The sequence below is a fragment of the Microcebus murinus genome, unplaced genomic scaffold (genome assembly GCF_040939455.1).
Source record: "Microcebus murinus isolate Inina unplaced genomic scaffold, M.murinus_Inina_mat1.0 scaf020_hap2_Mmur4.0, whole genome shotgun sequence".
In the NCBI taxonomy this organism is placed as follows: Eukaryota; Metazoa; Chordata; class Mammalia; order Primates; family Cheirogaleidae; genus Microcebus; species Microcebus murinus.
In genome coordinates this window covers 180,241-192,887 of record NW_027438966.1, presented here as the reverse complement: position 1 = coordinate 192,887, position 12,647 = coordinate 180,241, and the positions used below count along the sequence as shown (strand labels likewise).

Sequence of the window (12,647 nt, the reverse complement as noted above, 5' to 3'; positions counted from 1 at the left end):
AGGACACGGAGGAGGGTCCCGGCCCCCACGAAGCGGTGCCGGCAGTTCTCCACGGGCTTGGGCGTTTTCCAGAGGTAGGAGATGGAGGGGACTGATTTCTTCAGCGCCCCCCAAACCAGGCCACCCCACCCCACCCATGGGACACATCCCCAGAGAGAGACGCCCCATACACTGGCTGTGCCCCAGCCCTGGCCCGGGGGAATAGGCGGCAGCCCACCCACAGGGCGAGGGGGGGGGGCGCAGCTGAAAGGGGTTGTGGGGGAGGGCGGCCCCTGGCTGGGGTCAAAGGACGAGCGTCCCGCGCGTGCGCAGTCAGCGGCAGGCAGCGACGCGCTGGGGGTGGGCAGCGGGTAGGTGAAGGAGGCCGGGCGAGGAGACGAGGGGGGCTGGGAGGGCTCCACCTTGGCGAGTCCAGCCGTGGAGGCGCATCTTGTGTGAGTGTGAGTGAGTGTGAGTGTGTGTGTGTGTGTATAGAGAGACAGCCCCCCGCCCCGCCCCGCCCCGCCCCGCCCCGCCCATCACCCCCGTCCCTGGGAGCCCGCGGGACCTGGCCGGCGAACTCAACCGGCCCGGCCCGGCGCGGGGCCTGGGGCGGGAGGCGGCGGCGGGGAAGCCCAGAGAGGCTCGGCTTCTTGAGCGGGGCAGGGGCGCCCTCCGCCACCGCCGTCTAGGGCCACACCACCCTGAACGCCCCCGATCTCGTCTGGTCTCGGAAGCTAAGCGGGGTCGGGCCTGGTTAGTACTTGGATGGGAGACCGCCTGGGAGTACCGGGTGCCACAGGCTGCTGCTTTTTTTTTTTTTTTTTTTTTTTGCCTCTTGTTCTGTCCCCTTTCTGGGAGCGCGGCGGCGGCCCGGGGTGGGGGTCACCCCCACCCTCAGCGCCCGCCCGCGGTGCCTGGCGCCCCAGCCCGCACCGTGGGGCCTCCTCTTGTCCCAAGCCGCGACACCGCCGCCACGCGGCAGCATGCGTGGCATCTGGACTGTCAGGTCTCAGACCAAAGGTCTGCTCTGTGGGAACCGACACGCTGGAGGAAACCTTGAGAGTCTGAGAGGGGAGGGAGTTCCAGAAGAAGGCCAGGATGTCATTTTGAGGGAGTATGTGACCAGAACTCGTCCCGTTGCTTTTGGGGTTCTATGGGCTACACGCAGGAATCTTTGGTGGTGGCACCTGATGTTGGGGGATCCGGAGTCACACCCAGACCTGCTCCACAGGCCTCCTTTTACTTTTCTCTTCGGATTCATGATTTTTAAAAAGTGTCTCTTACCTCTATGATTGCATTTTCTTTTCTCTCTCTTTTCAAGCAGATGATGGGAGTACAAGTATTCAGGTGACATGTGTTGCCCGTGCCCCCCTCCCCCCTGTGTTCTTTTTTTTTTTTTTTTTTTTTTTTTGAGACAGAGTCTCGTTTTGCTGCCCAGGCTAGAGTGAGTGCCATGGCGTCAGCCTAGCTCACGGCAACCTCAATCTCCGGGCTCAAGCAATCCTGCTGCCTCAGCCTCCCGAGTAGTTGGGACTACAGGCATGCACCACCACGCCCGGCTGTGTTTTTCTATATATATTAGTTGGCCAATTAATTTCTTTCTATTTTTAGTAGAGACGGGGGTCTCGCTCTTGCTCAGGCTGGTTTCGAACTCCTGACCTGGAGCAATCCGCCCGCCTCGGCCTCCCAGAGAGCTAGGATTACAGGCGTGAGCCACCGCGCCCGGCCCCCCCTGTGTTCTTATTCATATACCTCTCATGTTGTTGCAGCGTATTGTGGGGGTACCAATGTTAAGGTCGGGTGCCTTGCCCTCTCCAAGCCTCCCCCCTCGGGTCAGAGCTTCAAGTGCGCCCATCCCCCAGTCGGTGCGCACCCACCCCATGCCTAATGGATGTGTATGCCCCTCCCCTCCCCCCACCCGCCCGACACCCACCCGATGAAGGTGATTCCTCTCTGTCCACTTAGGCGTCCATCCGTTCGTACCAATTTGCTGGTGAGCGCGCTCACGTGGTGCTCGTGTGTCCATTCTTGGGATACCTGGCTTACTGGAACGGGTTCCAGCTCTGGCCAGGAGAACACGAGAGGCGCCCTCTCACCGCTGCTCCTCACAGCCGAATGGCACTCCGTGGTGTCCACGCGCCACATTTTATTAATGCACTCCTGGATGGATGGGCACTCGGGTCGCTTCCACGTCTTTGCGATTGTGAATTGTGCCCTAACTGTCACCCTAACCCTTACCCAGCCCGTCTCCTCTGCCCCTGCCTGACGCGCTCCTCCCCGGCCAGGCCCGTCACTGTCCTGGGCCCCCGCCTGACCGGCTCCTCCCCGCCCGGCCTGTCACCGTCCTCTGCCCCTGCCTGACATGCTCCTTCCCGCCCGGCCTCTCACCGTCCTCGGCCCCTGCCTGACCGGCTCCTCCGTCGCCTGGGCCTTCCAAGGGCTTGGTGTGGACGCTGCTTCCAGGAAGCCCTCCAGAAACCCGGCAGCAGGGTGGCCGCAGCAGTCTCCAGCAGCCGTCCCTAAGTCGCGTGAGTGCGGGGGACGTGCCCCCGCTGTGCCGCGGGGGCCCAGCCTGGTGTCTTCCCTGAGGCCCTGCGGCTGCCGGCTGGGCTGCCGCTCCCCGCAAGGGGAGAGCCGCGGAGGTGGGGACCGCCTCCTGATGGGGACGTACACGCAGCTCTCCAAGTCGGATTCCGGGGCTCTCTGTCCTGCCCGAAGGCCCAGCTGGCCTGCTGGTCCTTAGAGTGGCAAAAACCTCCGAAAACTGAGACTGAGGGTCCGGTGGGTGTCTGCACTTTTGTGCTGGGCACCCCAGGGAGGCCCGGGGGCTGGCTGGACAACGTGGTCTGCTGGGCTGGGGGGTTGGAGGAGCAACTGATGCCCTTTGCACTTTGGGTAGCAAGAGTCTGAGGTGTCTCTGAGCCCTGTGCCCTGTGGGGGGGGGGCGGGGGGGAGGAGGAGGAGGAGGAGGAGGAGGAGGTGGGAAGGGCCGGGGCCTGCAGTCCTGTTCCCGGGGTGGCACGGCAAGTGGCTTCTTCCACAGGCTGCTTGGCCTGGGCTCCCTGCACCTGGGCCTTTGGAGGACCGGCCCTGTGCTTGCCAACACTTCCTGCAGGGACCCAGAGCTGGGAGGTGGCATCTCTCAGCCCTGGGTCGGGCAGAGCCCCAGCGGGCCATGCCCACAACCTCTCTCAGCACCGGTCCCCCAGAAGGCTCCTTTGGGACCAGGATTCTCTTGCGGTGACTCTTTAAGGTCTGGCCCCTGGATGGAGGGGCACCAGGAGTAGAGGAGCAGGAAGGGGAAGGGGGTGGCCATGCGAGGGGACACTTTGAGGCCAAGTCCCAGCTTCAGCCTGATCCTCCTGGGAACCCCGCTCTGAGACAAGGAGCCGGGCTTCCCATTCCCACAGCAGCCAGTCGTGGGCTGAGGACACCTGGGGCGTTGGGAACTCCCTGGCTTCTCCTTGGTTTAACATCTGGAGCTGCTTGTGAATCGCGCCGCCACACACACCCGAGCGCAGGTGTCTTCCGCACAGACTGCGGGCCTCGCTCTTCTGAATGCCGCTAGCTCGCCACCCACCCACGGGTGAACCCGGTCAGGGTGCTTTCTCTAAGGGGCAGACTCTTTTCCGGGCGGGCTACCGGTGTCTCTGTTTGCTCGTTTCTTTCTTCCATTTCGGGAAAGTCTTCCTTGCTGGGTGTGGAAATCTCCTATGCCTTCCCTCGCCTATTCTGTCAGCTTTAAAATTCTCTTTCAGTTGCCACCCTCACAGATGGATTAGGAAACTCTTTCCGGTGCACTCATTAGTGAAATGACCTCCAGGAAGCTGGAATCCAATATCTAATGGCCGATTTTTAGCGAGTCCACACGCCAGGGTGGTCGGGGTCCAATGCAGCCCCGGCCAGGCCCAGGCCCCTTGGACTGGGCCACAGGAGGACACGGAGGAGGGTCCCGGCCCCCACGAAGCGGTGCCGGCAGTTCTCCACGGGCTTGGGCGTTTTCCAGAGGTAGGAGATGGAGGGGACTGATTTCTTCAGCGCCCCCCAAACCAGGCCACCCCACCCCACCCATGGGACACATCCCCAGAGAGAGACGCCCCATACACTGGCTGTGCCCCAGCCCTGGCCCGGGGGAATAGGCGGCAGCCCACCCACAGGGCGAGGGGGGGGGCGCAGCTGAAAGGGGTTGTGGGGGAGGGCGGCCCCTGGCTGGGGTCAAAGGACGAGCGTCCCGCGCGTGCGCAGTCAGCGGCAGGCAGCGACGCGCTGGGGGTGGGCAGCGGGTAGGTGAAGGAGGCCGGGCGAGGAGACGAGGGGGGCTGGGAGGGCTCCACCTTGGCGAGTCCAGCCGTGGAGGCGCATCTTGTGTGAGTGTGAGTGAGTGTGAGTGTGTGTGTTTGTGTATAGAGAGACAGCCCCCCGCCCCGCCCCGCCCCGCCCCGCCCCGCCCATCACCCCCGTCCCTGGGAGCCCGCGGGACCCGGCCGGCGAACTCAACCGGCCCGGCCCGGCGCGGGGCCTGGGGCGGGAGGCGGCGGCGGGGAAGCCCAGAGAGGCTCGGCTTCTTGAGCGGGGCAGGGGCGCCCTCCGCCACCGCCGTCTAGGGCCACACCACCCTGAACGCCCCCGATCTCGTCTGGTCTCGGAAGCTAAGCGGGGTCGGGCCTGGTTAGTACTTGGATGGGAGACCGCCTGGGAGTACCGGGTGCCACAGGCTGCTGCTTTTTTTTTTTTTTTTGCCTCTTGTTCTGTCCCCTTTCTGGGAGCGCGGCGGCGGCCCGGGGTGGGGGTCACCCCCACCCTCAGCGCCCGCCCGCGGTGCCTGGCGCCCCAGCCCGCACCGTGGGGCCTCCTCTTGTCCCAAGCCGCGACACCGCCGCCACGCGGCAGCATGCGTGGCATCTGGACTGTCAGGTCTCAGACCAAAGGTCTGCTCTGTGGGAACCGACACGCTGGAGGAAACCTTGAGAGTCTGAGAGGGGAGGGAGTTCCAGAAGAAGGCCAGGATGTCATTTTGAGGGAGTATGTGACCAGAACTCGTCCCGTTGCTTTTGGGGTTCTATGGGCTACACGCAGGAATCTTTGGTGGTGGCACCTGATGTTGGGGGATCCGGAGTCACACCCAGACCTGCTCCACAGGCCTCCTTTTACTTTTCTCTTCGGATTCATGATTTTTAAAAAGTGTCTCTTACCTCTATGATTGCATTTTCTTTTCTCTCTCTTTTCAAGCAGATGATGGGAGTACAAGTATTCAGGTGACATGTGTTGCCCGTGCCCCCCTCCCCCCTGTGTTCTTTTTTTTTTTTTTTTTTTTTTTTTGAGACAGAGTCTCGTTTTGCTGCCCAGGCTAGAGTGAGTGCCATGGCGTCAGCCTAGCTCACGGCAACCTCAATCTCCGGGCTCAAGCAATCCTGCTGCCTCAGCCTCCCGAGTAGTTGGGACTACAGGCATGCACCACCACGCCCGGCTGTGTTTTTCTATATATATTAGTTGGCCAATTAATTTCTTTCTATTTTTAGTAGAGACGGGGGTCTCGCTCTTGCTCAGGCTGGTTTCGAACTCCTGACCTGGAGCAATCCGCCCGCCTCGGCCTCCCAGAGAGCTAGGATTACAGGCGTGAGCCACCGCGCCCGGCCCCCCCTGTGTTCTTATTCATATACCTCTCATGTTGTTGCAGCGTATTGTGGGGGTACCAATGTTAAGGTCGGGTGCCTTGCCCTCTCCAAGCCTCCCCCCTCGGGTCAGAGCTTCAAGTGCGCCCATCCCCCAGTCGGTGCGCACCCACCCCATGCCTAATGGATGTGTATGCCCCTCCCCTCCCCCCACCCGCCCGACACCCACCCGATGAAGGTGATTCCTCTCTGTCCACTTAGGCGTCCATCCGTTCGTACCAATTTGCTGGTGAGCGCGCTCACGTGGTGCTCGTGTGTCCATTCTTGGGATACCTGGCTTACTGGAACGGGTTCCAGCTCTGGCCAGGAGAACACGAGAGGCGCCCTCTCACCGCTGCTCCTCACAGCCGAATGGCACTCCGTGGTGTCCACGCGCCACATTTTATTAATGCACTCCTGGATGGATGGGCACTCGGGTCGCTTCCACGTCTTTGCGATTGTGAATTGTGCCCTAACTGTCACCCTAACCCTTACCCAGCCCGTCTCCTCTGCCCCTGCCTGACGCGCTCCTCCCCGGCCAGGCCCGTCACTGTCCTGGGCCCCCGCCTGACCGGCTCCTCCCCGCCCGGCCTGTCACCGTCCTCTGCCCCTGCCTGACATGCTCCTTCCCGCCCGGCCTCTCACCGTCCTCGGCCCCTGCCTGACCGGCTCCTCCGTCGCCTGGGCCTTCCAAGGGCTTGGTGTGGACGCTGCTTCCAGGAAGCCCTCCAGAAACCCGGCAGCAGGGTGGCCGCAGCAGTCTCCAGCAGCCGTCCCTAAGTCGCGTGAGTGCGGGGGACGTGCCCCCGCTGTGCCGCGGGGGCCCAGCCTGGTGTCTTCCCTGAGGCCCTGCGGCTGCCGGCTGGGCTGCCGCTCCCCGCAAGGGGAGAGCCGCGGAGGTGGGGACCGCCTCCTGATGGGGACGTACACGCAGCTCTCCAAGTCGGATTCCGGGGCTCTCTGTCCTGCCCGAAGGCCCAGCTGGCCTGCTGGTCCTTAGAGTGGCAAAAACCTCCGAAAACTGAGACTGAGGGTCCGGTGGGTGTCTGCACTTTTGTGCTGGGCACCCCAGGGAGGCCCGGGGGCTGGCTGGACAACGTGGTCTGCTGGGCTGGGGGGTTGGAGGAGCAACTGATGCCCTTTGCACTTTGGGTAGCAAGAGTCTGAGGTGTCTCTGAGCCCTGTGCCCTGTGGGGGGGGGGCGGGGGGAGGAGGAGGAGGAGGAGGAGGAGGAGGTGGGAAGGGCCGGGGCCTGCAGTCCTGTTCCCGGGGTGGCACGGCAAGTGGCTTCTTCCACAGGCTGCTTGGCCTGGGCTCCCTGCACCTGGGCCTTTGGAGGACCGGCCCTGTGCTTGCCAACACTTCCTGCAGGGACCCAGAGCTGGGAGGTGGCATCTCTCAGCCCTGGGTCGGGCAGAGCCCCAGCGGGCCATGCCCACAACCTCTCTCAGCACCGGTCCCCCAGAAGGCTCCTTTGGGACCAGGATTCTCTTGCGGTGACTCTTTAAGGTCTGGCCCCTGGATGGAGGGGCACCAGGAGTAGAGGAGCAGGAAGGGGAAGGGGGTGGCCATGCGAGGGGACACTTTGAGGCCAAGTCCCAGCTTCAGCCTGATCCTCCTGGGAACCCCGCTCTGAGACAAGGAGCCGGGCTTCCCATTCCCACAGCAGCCAGTCGTGGGCTGAGGACACCTGGGGCGTTGGGAACTCCCTGGCTTCTCCTTGGTTTAACATCTGGAGCTGCTTGTGAATCGCGCCGCCACACACACCCGAGCGCAGGTGTCTTCCGCACAGACTGCGGGCCTCGCTCTTCTGAATGCCGCTAGCTCGCCACCCACCCACGGGTGAACCCGGTCAGGGTGCTTTCTCTAAGGGGCAGACTCTTTTCCGGGCGGGCTACCGGTGTCTCTGTTTGCTCGTTTCTTTCTTCCATTTCGGGAAAGTCTTCCTTGCTGGGTGTGGAAATCTCCTATGCCTTCCCTCGCCTATTCTGTCAGCTTTAAAATTCTCTTTCAGTTGCCACCCTCACAGATGGATTAGGAAACTCTTTCCGGTGCACTCATTAGTGAAATGACCTCCAGGAAGCTGGAATCCAATATCTAATGGCCGATTTTTAGCGAGTCCACACGCCAGGGTGGTCGGGGTCCAATGCAGCCCCGGCCAGGCCCAGGCCCCTTGGACTGGGCCACAGGAGGACACGGAGGAGGGTCCCGGCCCCCACGAAGCGGTGCCGGCAGTTCTCCACGGGCTTGGGCGTTTTCCAGAGGTAGGAGATGGAGGGGACTGATTTCTTCAGCGCCCCCCAAACCAGGCCACCCCACCCCACCCATGGGACACATCCCCAGAGAGAGACGCCCCATACACTGGCTGTGCCCCAGCCCTGGCCCGGGGGAATAGGCGGCAGCCCACCCACAGGGCGAGGGGGGGGGGCGCAGCTGAAAGGGGTTGTGGGGGAGGGCGGCCCCTGGCTGGGGTCAAAGGACGAGCGTCCCGCGCGTGCGCAGTCAGCGGCAGGCAGCGACGCGCTGGGGGTGGGCAGCGGGTAGGTGAAGGAGGCCGGGCGAGGAGACGAGGGGGGCTGGGAGGGCTCCACCTTGGCGAGTCCAGCCGTGGAGGCGCATCTTGTGTGAGTGTGAGTGAGTGTGAGTGTGTGTGTGTGTGTATAGAGAGACAGCCCCCCGCCCCGCCCCGCCCCGCCCCGCCCCGCCCATCACCCCCGTCCCTGGGAGCCCGCGGGACCTGGCCGGCGAACTCAACCGGCCCGGCCCGGCGCGGGGCCTGGGGCGGGAGGCGGCGGCGGGGAAGCCCAGAGAGGCTCGGCTTCTTGAGCGGGGCAGGGGCGCCCTCCGCCACCGCCGTCTAGGTCCACACCACCCTGAACGCCCCCGATCTCGTCTGGTCTCGGAAGCTAAGCGGGGTCGGGCCTGGTTAGTACTTGGATGGGAGACCGCCTGGGAGTACCGGGTGCCACAGGCTGCTGCTTTTTTTTTTTTTTTTTTTTTTTGCCTCTTGTTCTGTCCCCTTTCTGGGAGCGCGGCGGCGGCCCGGGGTGGGGGTCACCCCCACCCTCAGCGCCCGCCCGCGGTGCCTGGCGCCCCAGCCCGCACCGTGGGGCCTCCTCTTGTCCCAAGCCGCGACACCGCCGCCACGCGGCAGCATGCGTGGCATCTGGACTGTCAGGTCTCAGACCAAAGGTCTGCTCTGTGGGAACCGACACGCTGGAGGAAACCTTGAGAGTCTGAGAGGGGAGGGAGTTCCAGAAGAAGGCCAGGATGTCATTTTGAGGGAGTATGTGACCAGAACTCGTCCCGTTGCTTTTGGGGTTCTATGGGCTACACGCAGGAATCTTTGGTGGTGGCACCTGATGTTGGGGGATCCGGAGTCACACCCAGACCTGCTCCACAGGCCTCCTTTTACTTTTCTCTTCGGATTCATGATTTTTAAAAAGTGTCTCTTACCTCTATGATTGCATTTTCTTTTCTCTCTCTTTTCAAGCAGATGATGGGAGTACAAGTATTCAGGTGACATGTGTTGCCCGTGCCCCCCTCCCCCCTGTGTTCTTTTTTTTTTTTTTTTTTTTTTTTTTGAGACAGAGTCTCGTTTTGCTGCCCAGGCTAGAGTGAGTGCCATGGCGTCAGCCTAGCTCACGGCAACCTCAATCTCCGGGCTCAAGCAATCCTGCTGCCTCAGCCTCCCGAGTAGTTGGGACTACAGGCATGCACCACCACGCCCGGCTGTGTTTTTCTATATATATTAGTTGGCCAATTAATTTCTTTCTATTTTTAGTAGAGACGGGGGTCTCGCTCTTGCTCAGGCTGGTTTCGAACTCCTGACCTGGAGCAATCCGCCCGCCTCGGCCTCCCAGAGAGCTAGGATTACAGGCGTGAGCCACCGCGCCCGGCCCCCCCTGTGTTCTTATTCATATACCTCTCATGTTGTTGCAGCGTATTGTGGGGGTACCAATGTTAAGGTCGGGTGCCTTGCCCTCTCCAAGCCTCCCCCCTCGGGTCAGAGCTTCAAGTGCGCCCATCCCCCAGTCGGTGCGCACCCACCCCATGCCTAATGGATGTGTATGCCCCTCCCCTCCCCCCACCCGCCCGACACCCACCCGATGAAGGTGATTCCTCTCTGTCCACTTAGGCGTCCATCCGTTCGTACCAATTTGCTGGTGAGCGCGCTCACGTGGTGCTCGTGTGTCCATTCTTGGGATACCTGGCTTACTGGAACGGGTTCCAGCTCTGGCCAGGAGAACACGAGAGGCGCCCTCTCACCGCTGCTCCTCACAGCCGAATGGCACTCCGTGGTGTCCACGCGCCACATTTTATTAATGCACTCCTGGATGGATGGGCACTCGGGTCGCTTCCACGTCTTTGCGATTGTGAATTGTGCCCTAACTGTCACCCTAACCCTTACCCAGCCCGTCTCCTCTGCCCCTGCCTGACGCGCTCCTCCCCGGCCAGGCCCGTCACTGTCCTGGGCCCCCGCCTGACCGGCTCCTCCCCGCCCGGCCTGTCACCGTCCTCTGCCCCTGCCTGACATGCTCCTTCCCGCCCGGCCTCTCACCGTCCTCGGCCCCTGCCTGACCGGCTCCTCCGTCGCCTGGGCCTTCCAAGGGCTTGGTGTGGACGCTGCTTCCAGGAAGCCCTCCAGAAACCCGGCAGCAGGGTGGCCGCAGCAGTCTCCAGCAGCCGTCCCTAAGTCGCGTGAGTGCGGGGGACGTGCCCCCGCTGTGCCGCGGGGGCCCAGCCTGGTGTCTTCCCTGAGGCCCTGCGGCTGCCGGCTGGGCTGCCGCTCCCCGCAAGGGGAGAGCCGCGGAGGTGGGGACCGCCTCCTGATGGGGACGTACACGCAGCTCTCCAAGTCGGATTCCGGGGCTCTCTGTCCTGCCCGAAGGCCCAGCTGGCCTGCGGGTCCTTAGAGTGGCAAAAACCTCCGAAAACTGAGACTGAGGGTCCGGTGGGTGTCTGCACTTTTGTGCTGGGCACCCCAGGGAGGCCCGGGGGCTGGCTGGACAACGTGGTCTGCTGGGCTGGGGGGTTGGAGGAGCAACTGATGCCCTTTGCACTTTGGGTAGCAAGAGTCTGAGGTGTCTCTGAGCCCTGTGCCCTGTGGGGGGGGGCGGGGGGGAGGAGGAGGAGGAGGAGGAGGAGGAGGTGGGAAGGGCCGGGGCCTGCAGTCCTGTTCCCGGGGTGGCACGGCAAGTGGCTTCTTCCACAGGCTGCTTGGCCTGGGCTCCCTGCACCTGGGCCTTTGGAGGACCGGCCCTGTGCTTGCCAACACTTCCTGCAGGGACCCAGAGCTGGGAGGTGGCATCTCTCAGCCCTGGGTCGGGCAGAGCCCCAGCGGGCCATGCCCACAACCTCTCTCAGCACCGGTCCCCCAGAAGGCTCCTTTGGGACCAGGATTCTCTTGCGGTGACTCTTTAAGGTCTGGCCCCTGGATGGAGGGGCACCAGGAGTAGAGGAGCAGGAAGGGGAAGGGGGTGGCCATGCGAGGGGACACTTTGAGGCCAAGTCCCAGCTTCAGCCTGATCCTCCTGGGAACCCCGCTCTGAGACAAGGAGCCGGGCTTCCCATTCCCACAGCAGCCAGTCGTGGGCTGAGGACACCTGGGGCGTTGGGAACTCCCTGGCTTCTCCTTGGTTTAACATCTGGAGCTGCTTGTGAATCGCGCCGCCACACACACCCGAGCGCAGGTGTCTTCCGCACAGACTGCGGGCCTCGCTCTTCTGAATGCCGCTAGCTCGCCACCCACCCACGGGTGAACCCGGTCAGGGTGCTTTCTCTAAGGGGCAGACTCTTTTCCGGGCGGGCTACCGGTGTCTCTGTTTGCTCGTTTCTTTCTTCCATTTCGGGAAAGTCTTCCTTGCTGGGTGTGGAAATCTCCTATGCCTTCCCTCGCCTATTCTGTCAGCTTTAAAATTCTCTTTCAGTTGCCACCCTCACAGATGGATTAGGAAACTCTTTCCGGTGCACTCATTAGTGAAATGACCTCCAGGAAGCTGGAATCCAATATCTAATGGCCGATTTTTAGCGAGTCCACACGCCAGGGTGGTCGGGGTCCAATGCAGCCCCGGCCAGGCCCAGGCCCCTTGGACTGGGCCACAGGAGGACACGGAGGAGGGTCCCGGCCCCCACGAAGCGGTGCCGGCAGTTCTCCACGGGCTTGGGCGTTTTCCAGAGGTAGGAGATGGAGGGGACTGATTTCTTCAGCGCCCCCCAAACCAGGCCACCCCACCCCACCCATGGGACACATCCCCAGAGAGAGACGCCCCATACACTGGCTGTGCCCCAGCCCTGGCCCGGGGGAATAGGCGGCAGCCCACCCACAGGGCGAGGGGGGGGGCGCAGCTGAAAGGGGTTGTGGGGGAGGGCGGCCCCTGGCTGGGGTCAAAGGGCGAGCGTCCCGCGCGTGCGCAGTCAGCGGCAGGCAGCGACGCGCTGGGGGTGGGCAGCGGGTAGGTGAAGGAGGCCGGGCAAGGAGACGAGGGGGGCTGGGAGGGCTCCACCTTGGCGAGTCCAGCCGTGGAGGCGCATCTTGTGTGAGTGTGAGTGAGTGTGAGTGTGTGTGTGTGTGTATAGAGAGACAGCCCCCCGCCCCGCCCCGCCCCGCCCATCACCCCCGTCCCTGGGAGCCCGCGGGACCCGGCCGGCGAACTCAACCGGCCCGGCCCGGCGCGGGGCCTGGGGCGGGAGGCGGCGGCGGGGAAGCCCAGAGAGGCTCGGCTTCTTGAGCGGGGCAGGGGCGCCCTCCGCCGCCGCCGTCTAGGGCCACACCACCCTGAACGCCCCCGATCTCGTCTGGTCTCGGAAGCTAAGCGGGGTCGGGCCTGGTTAGTACTTGGATGGGAGACCGCCTGGGAATACCGGGTGCCACAGGCTGCTGCTTTTTTTTTTTTTTTTTTTTTTTTGCCTCTTGTTCTGTCCCCTTTCTGGGAGCGCGGCGGCGGCCCGGGGTGGGGGTCACCCCCACCCTCAGCGCCCGCCCGCGGTGCCTGGCGCCCCAGCCCGCACCGT

The 12,647-nt window shown here is 63.4% G+C and overlaps 1 non-coding gene and 3 pseudogenes across 1 annotated transcript; all 4 read left to right on the top strand.

Annotated features, from left to right (window-relative positions):
- The first annotated feature begins 665 nt into the window (after positions 1-665).
- LOC142867794 (uncharacterized) lies at positions 666-784 on the top strand (annotated as a pseudogene).
- Positions 785-4,580: 3,796 nt separating this feature from the next.
- On the top strand, positions 4,581-4,699 carry LOC142867793 (uncharacterized; annotated as a pseudogene).
- A 3,789-nt stretch (positions 4,700-8,488) lies between these two features.
- On the top strand, positions 8,489-8,607 carry LOC142867810 (uncharacterized; annotated as a pseudogene).
- Positions 8,608-12,393: 3,786 nt separating this feature from the next.
- Positions 12,394-12,512, top strand: LOC142867836 (5S ribosomal RNA). Its single transcript, XR_012917168.1, has one exon. It is a non-coding gene; the product is annotated as a 5S ribosomal RNA (ribosomal RNA).
- The last annotated feature ends 135 nt before the right edge of the window (positions 12,513-12,647 follow it).